Source organism: Grammomys surdaster, unplaced genomic scaffold (assembly GCF_004785775.1).
Source record: "Grammomys surdaster isolate TR1022 unplaced genomic scaffold, NIH_TR_1.0 125231, whole genome shotgun sequence".
NCBI classification, from domain to species: Eukaryota; Metazoa; Chordata; class Mammalia; order Rodentia; family Muridae; genus Grammomys; species Grammomys surdaster.
The window spans coordinates 508,243-514,736 of record NW_021620120.1 but is presented as its reverse complement, the minus strand read 5'-3'; positions in this window follow the sequence as shown (position 1 = coordinate 514,736).

Sequence of the window (6,494 nt, the reverse complement as noted above, 5' to 3'; positions counted from 1 at the left end):
AGCATTTGCGTAGCTGGTCTTTACTACTTTGTGGGTTCTTCTTTCTTCCACCCTTCTCCACCCTCTTAACTCCCTAACACTAAACAGGACGGAAACAGGATAGAAGGGACAGAGGAAAGGAAAGAGATCCCTCAATCTGAAATTTTGTTTCATTTCTTCTTGGAGCACAATTACCAACAAACTGCAGCCAACCCTACTAAACCGCCAACAGCAACCAACCAACCCCACCTCTCCAGGCGCTAGCATTTATACACCCTCTGAAAAGTTCCCAGAATTGTGCTGGGACTGTTTTTGATAACTGACAGTCTTATTCTACCTTTTATGATTAAATCAGAAGCTTTTTCTATGTAAGTCAAAAAAAAAAAAATGTGTGTGCTAAGAAAACCCATTCTGAAATACTCTCTTCCCTTTGTGTGGTGAGCCCAGTAAGCAAGTGAGTTGTATTAGGTTTCAGAATGAGACAAGCAAGCCTAGTTAACATGCCAAACCAGTAATGGCCTCCAGGTTCTCCCAGCATTCCTGGGGCTGGGTTCTTCACTATATAATTCAGACACTACATTTTGGTTCATTCTCATTCTCTCTCTCTCTCTCTCTCTCTCCCCTCCCTCCCTCCCTCTGCCCCCACACACATGAGAGCTGCCCCAACAAACCTGAATTGGCTTATTTTGTTTATGGAAAAAAAAACTATCAAGGTGTGGGGGAAAAAAAGTTTGAGCTCTATGTAATCCACATATGCATCTTGCAGTACGTTCTATCAGAATTAACTCTGTCTCAGCTGTTCTGGCAAAACTGCACCTCTGCTAGAGTACAGGGCAAACTATAGTCAGCTGTAGCAGACAGCCGGAAGCAGCCCCATATCCCACACCTGGGATTAAAACGAGAACACATTCTTCCAGTATTTGTGTTCTTTTAAAGAAACTGTAGAGTGAAAAATTATGAAGATCATTTTATAAAATGATCTATAGAGTCTTAGGTTTTTCTTTAAAAGGACATGGAAAATTCTCTCTGAAGCAAGCTAAGAATGTGGACAGGCTAGTTACGGGAACTGGCTAGAACGCAAGTGAGCTAGGTGGAAACAGGAAGTTGATAACCAAGCTGGTAACAGGGCAAGGCCACAGTGACAGGGCAGGACCACATTCTTGAGAAAGGATAACGTACAGAGAGTTTTCACATGACCCTGACTCACGTAGGTTGGGTTCCTTTGGAATGTTCCGCTATTTTTATGTTATGCCACCTTAGCAACCCCTCATCCCCCTCCCCATTCCTTGATTTGTGTTTTTTCCCTTTAAAAACCCTTCTCAAACTGGCTGTCTTCGTCAATTCAGCTCCTGCGTGAGCAGACGTTAGCCCGGCTAACTTTCCCGAATAAAAGCCTCTGCTGATTGCATCCAGATTCGGTGCCTTGTGAGTTTGTGGCTAACTTTCCCGAATAAAAGCCTCTGCTGATTGCATCCAGATTCAGTGCCTTGTGAGTTTGTGGGTGGTCGTATCATCCCGAGACTTGAGTGAGGGTCTCCCCGGAGTGGAGGTCTTCAAAACCAAAATTCCAAACTTGTCACTACACACGTGCAGAAAGCATGTGTTAATTTCACATTTGTCTCTTATTAATCTTTTACCTGCTTGCTGGACCTCAGCTGAGGAACTCATGACAGAGGATTTTTTCCTTCTTCCACAGTACACACACCAGAACATGCATACCATTTTCCTGCTCCAGAGCCTGTCAGGCCCACACATCTGTATTCCTGTGCAACTGTCCCTGTACTGGGAGAATCACCTTCCCTCAGTTTCTAGTCACTAAAGCAAAGGTTCTCAACCTTCCTAATACTGTGACCCTTTAATATGGTTCTTCATGCTGTGGTTGGACCCAAACCACAAATTCTTCCATTGCTACTTCATAACTGTAATTTTGCTACTGTTATGAGTTGTAAATATCTGATATGTGACCCCTGTGAAAGGGTTGTTTGGTTTCCAAAAGGGATCATGACCCACAGGTTGAAAATGGATGCACTAGATAGAATCTAGTGTTACTTCTTGCTCCAGGGGAGCTATAAGGGTGAATGCATTTACAATGTCTGTCAATAAGGTTTTTAAATCACATGCTTGAGGCAGCATGATGTGGGGCCCACTTTTACAGTTGCTTTTTGGTTAAAGGACAAAGAATTCCCTGCTCTAAAAAGCCTTAGTGAATAAGCCAAAATTTACCTGTTTGGGGCAGCCTAAGGTTACTGATTATTGTCAGGGGAAACTGCAGTTAGCAGTCATCTTCACACTAGACAGAAAAGGATAGGTTGAGGGTGGCAACTGCCCCCCTGAAACCTCCAAAAAGAAGGACCTGGTGAACCACTGAATGTCAGATGATATGAACAAGGCTGGTTTGAGCAGGCTGGGTACAATGGTACACACCTGTAGTTCCAACAATCCAGAGGCAGAAGTAGGTGGATTTCTGAGTTTGAGATCAGCCTGGTCTACATAGTGAGTTCTAGGCCAGTTAGGATCCTGTCTCAAAAAGAAAGAAGGGGAGTGAAGGTGGGGTGGGGAGGAGCACAAACCTGGGTGATCATCCAAAGAGAAGATTCATGGTCTGGTGAGGTTATGAATACTGCCTTTGCAGAAGGAAGACCAGCCTCAGTGGACCATGCTTCCAGATAAAGCTGCAATGATACACTCACTCTATTCTACATGTGTTCAATTCTCATGTTAGGTTCCCCTTGAACCTAACATGGTAGAATCCACTAGAAACTGTTCTGTGTGTCTTTCAAGGATTGTTGGCAAATATATATGTATCTGTCTCTCCCACCTGCAGGGAGACCCACCTTTGGAACTCTGAATACAGGATTTCAGCCCACATCCTAGGTAAGCATGCTAGATCCAAGACAAAAAAACATCTCTAGAGGTTATTTAATTGCTCCATCTTCAAACTGGCAGGCCATTGTGTAGCGTAGACTCTGCACCCCCACCCCCACCCCCACCCCCAATGTGTCCTATTTAACACCTATCCCATAGAAACAAAGATGTTGCTATTGTTAAGTTGTTATGGGTACCAGGCTACACAGTAGCCTATGCATAGTCTGGATGTTGGCTCCATTCCCTACTGCTGACATTCCTCTACCCTGGTTGCAGGCTCCTGGCTGGGTAATGAGCATGCAACCCCGTTCCATTAAGACTGTCCTGAGGGGGGTCTGTTTCTCTCCCCTCCCTCTCACACAGGCCATCTTGCTCACTTCTCTTTCCCAGTTCCTAGAAGCACACCCTGCCATAGTAACTGACTTGTCCAGTCAGCACTTCCTAACTGAGCCAGATGCAGTGGCCCATGACTGTAATCCCTAGAAAGGCTGCAGGAGGACTTCTGTACATTTTGACCTGGACTACCCAGCCAATGCTACATAACAAGACACCTTCTAGAAAATAAAATTCTGTTACCGGGAGCAATGTTTAACACCTAGAATCCAATACTTGGAAGGCTGAGGCAAGATTACCATGAGTTCAAGACCAGCTTGGGCTATACAGTAAGTACCATGCTCCAGCTAGAGCTGTACCATGCTCCAGCTAGAGCTATATGACAAGATCCTGTATCAAAACAAAACAAAGTACCTGTTAACAGGCATGGTAGTACACACCTATAACACAATACTTGAGAAGTTTCGGGGAGAAGACAGTTCAAGGACAGCATGAACTATATGGCGAGGGTGAGGTTAGGCCATAGAGATGAATCCCTATCTTAAATGAATTTCAAAGATAACAATCCTCACAGGAAGCTCTAGTGGCTGGGGCTAGGGCAGAGATAAGAAAGACCATAAGTATGTGACAGAGCACTGAGGACTAGCAGGTAGTCTTGAACGCTGGCTATGCTACTGCCTGAGGCAAAGCTGCAGGTGCAGTCAGCCCCACTGAGCCCAGGGGCAGATGCTTCCTGAGCTCCCTCAGACCCTGGCACCAAGCACTTCTCTCAACTGAGCTACTTGAGGTTACTGCGTTCTCTCGCTATAGTCTGTCTCACCCTTGGCTATTCTGGGACTTCTGAGGTTTTTTTTTTTTTTTTTTTTTTTTTTTTTTTTTTGGTTTTTCGAGACAGGGTTTCTCTGTGTAACCCTGGCTGTCCTAGAACTCACTCTGTAGACCAGGCTGGCTTCGAACTCAGAAATCCGCCTGCCTCTGCCTCCTAAATGCTGAGATTACAGGTGCCCGCCACCACCACCCGGCTAGACGTCTGAGCTTTCATTAACTATTCACTTCCCACCTAAGTACAACACGGGTTTATTAGGATGTAGCTTTAGTCTACCCAGGGGACAGTCTGTGGCTACGGCTGTAGCTTCTAAATCCAACTGTTAATTTCTACACTGCGGGTTTCTTTACTCCACAGGCCTCTCCTTTCTCAGAGAATATCCCACTTCAGAAAGAAAGGGAACTCAAATTAAATCCAATTGGTCCAAAGTGGATAATCACTATGGGTTGCTTTCAAAAGAGGCCTAAGATCTAACCTGCCATAAACAGGACAGTGAAATGATAGGGCCCATCCAAACCTTGACCCTTCCATGCAGGAAGAGGGAAGGAGAACCACCTTAAAGAATTATAAAAATTCCAAGTTTTCTCCTCCAGGCTTTTCAAACATTCATCTTGATCAAAAAATTGTTCCCAAGATGCTCAGAGTTCCTTAGAGAATGGTTTTCAAGTTCGGAGGCACTTATTCCAGAATCTGGCAGTCATTGTTTGCTTGTGATTCTTCCTTTCTGAGGAGGAGACTCCTCACATCTGCTCAGCCACCTGCTCCAGGCTCCCAGAGCATGCCCACCACTGTCAGGGAATCCAAGAGGCAGTAGTAACAGAGGCCATCATGGACCAAGCAGATCCTGGCATTGGGATGCATAATTAGCCTAGTTCTTGTGTGAACTCCATGGAGAAATGCATCCTCATTATGGTTATCATCAGATCACAAAAGTAGAGAATAGAGATTAGGGGACATTTCTGCCTGCGGTGCAGGCCTGACTCTAGAACCCACACTTTTAACCTCTAATGACATCACTCACTAATCACTCACTAATGGGCCTTCATCTCATCCTGCTCTGCCCCACTGATCCGTGCAGGGATCAGTCACACAGATCTTTGCACCTCTCTGCTTCAAATCCTTTTCATTAAATCCAATCCTGAGAGCCTGGGCTTCTCCCTTCCTGGAGCCCACTCAGTTCATAGGACAGAGGATGAAGTGCTGAGTCACACTGTTCACTGCTTTATTGAAATTCAGGGAGATCCTTCCCCCAAGAGACACCACCGTGTGAAAGGGACACTGCCTCCCGCCCCATCAGTCCATCTGTTCCATGCCTTCATTTGGTCAGGATGTGCACCCACTAATCCATTGGAAACAGCCTCCAATCTGTCCCCATTTCTTTTTCCCTTAGTTCTAAAAGATTATAATAATGATAATAAAGAAAAGAAAACAAAGACGTAGAAGTTCTGAGAGATGATTGTACAGACCAAAGGTGGTACACATGAGAACAAAGAATAGAGGGAACACTTCTGGGTAAACCTAGCACCAAGGAGAGGGTAGGGATGACTCAGAAAACATGTACTGGGAAAAGCCTGATTAGCTATGTGCATGTTGGGTGTACATGGCTCTACTGGAAGAAGACAGAACATCAGCTAGGTGGACAACTGTAATCCCAATACTCAGAAGGCTAAGACAGGAAGCCTGCCATGATGCCAGTCAGGGCAACACACACACACACACACACACACCACATAATGATATTAAGATGCAAAGAAAAAATACACAGTGCACGGAGGCACACAAGCAAAACAGACAGACATGACGTGTGTACATGAGGAAGACAGCGTAGTATGCTCAACACATTATACACACCTACCCAAGCACACCACAGCACACACCCACAACTACTCTGCAGTCACAAGTGCAGCGAATCCAGACAGTACAAGTGATGGCAGCATGAAGCAGCACTCAGAAAAGAATACACTTGCACAGGAACCACATCCAGCTGCCTAGGAGAGGGGAGGATGTGTGGTGCGTGCGTGCATGCGTGCGTGTGTGTGTGTGTGTGTGTGTGTGTGTGTGTGTGTAGAATGAATCCTCTGGAAGAAGCAACATTTAAGGAAAAAAGGAAGACATGGGGATATGTAGAAGGAGAGGATGATGAAAGGAGATTCTGATGCTGAGAAATGAAGAGAGAAAACCCTGCTAACGTAGGAAGACCCCTACTGCTGAAACGGCAGGAGATGCTGTGGTAACTATACAAGTCAGGCAGGCTATGGGAGAAAAATACCCCTCTGGAGTCATGAGTGAATAGCTACAAGCAGGGTTCAAACAAAACTGTGAAGTAGTGATATAAAATTATACGGAAAGAAAGAAAACAGTCTGTTCCCTAGAACACTGGAGACCCAAACAACCCCAGATGCACAGACATGTATTTATAAGAGGGGGATTGGATCGTGTTCTCCAGGTTGGAGACAGAAGTCCTTACCCTCCTCCCAGTCTCCCACCCTCT